The sequence below is a fragment of the Parasteatoda tepidariorum genome, chromosome 7 (assembly GCF_982258835.1).
Source record: "Parasteatoda tepidariorum strain Cologne lab strain chromosome 7, Ptep-v5.0, whole genome shotgun sequence".
Lineage (NCBI taxonomy): Eukaryota > Metazoa > Arthropoda > Arachnida > Araneae > Theridiidae > Parasteatoda > Parasteatoda tepidariorum.
The window spans coordinates 25,677,440-25,678,985 of NC_141761.1; positions in this window are offsets into that span (position 1 = coordinate 25,677,440).

Here is a 1,546-nt window from a genome sequence, read left to right on the forward strand (position 1 = left end):
CCCGGAGTTTTATTTTATTTAATCTCTGGCGTTGCACAGTGCGCAGAAAAAACGAAAAAAAAAAAAACAACAGACTACTCGGAATAACTTTTGATCTAATCATCAGATCTTCACTTTCTAGGACTTACCTCAATTATTTAGTGACGAAATCAAACACAAAAAACGTACTTTCATTAAACAAAATACTTAGTGAAGATGCAGGTGCATAGGGGGGGGGGGGGGAATAAGGCATTGGCTGGCATATATTATTTTATTTTAAACAACATGACTATATATATATATATATATATATATATATATATATATATATATATATATATATATATATATATATATATATATATATATATATATATATACACAAAATAACATGAAAAACATGAATAAAATAAAAATAAAAACTAAATGGTAGAGAAACAAGAATGGTAAAGGCAAATAGTCGTTGTCATCGATTATCCTTACATTTAAAATTATCATTGGAATTATTAGCAATTTGATTAAACTGAAGCAGGGTGCTAACCTGAATCAGCAGGGGACCAAAAAATTATATAAAAAAATATACAAAATTTGGAAGAAAAATATCTCTTTAACAAATAACCGCGTGCATAAGCAACAGGGGAAAATTTGTATCTAGGAGAAAGAAGCATAAAAACATAAAAAGAGTATTAATCGCGCAAATGCAGCAGAAATTATTACCCTAAATAAACACAAAATAACATGAAAAACATGAATAAAATAAAAATAAAAACTAAATGGTTGAGAAACAAGAATGGTAAAGGCAAATAGTCGTTGTCATCGATCATCCTTACATTTAAAATTATCATTGGAATTATTAGCAATTTGATTAAACTGAAGCAGGGTGCTAACCTGAATCAGCAGGGGACCAAAAAATTATATAAAAAAATATACAAAATTTGGAAGAAAAATATCTCTTTAACAAATAACCGCGTGCATAAGCAACAGGGGAAAATTTGTATCTAGGAGAAAGAAGCATAAAAACATAAAAAGAGTATTAATCGCGCAAATGCAGCAGAAATTATTACCCTAAATAAACACAAAATAACATGAAAAACATGAATAAAATAAAAATAAAAACTAAATGGTAGAGAAACAAGAATGGTAAAGGCAAATAGTCGTTGTCATCGATTATCCTTACATTTAAAATTATCATTGGAATTATTAGCAATTTGATTAAACTGAAGCAGGGTGCTAACCTGAATCAGCAGGGGACCAAAAAATTATATAAAAAAATATACAAAATTTGGAAGAAAAATATCTCTTTAACAAATAACCGCGTGCATAAGCAACAGGGGAAAATTTGTATCTAGGAGAAAGAAGCATAAAAACATAAAAAGAGTATTAATCGCGCAAATGCAGCAGAAATTATTACCCTAAATAAACACAAAATAACATGAAAAACATGAATAAAATAAAAATAAAAACTAAATGGTAGAGAAACAAGAATGGTAAAGGCAAATAGTCGTTGTCATCGATTATCCTTACATTTAAAATTATCATTGGAATTATTAGCAATTTGATTAAACTG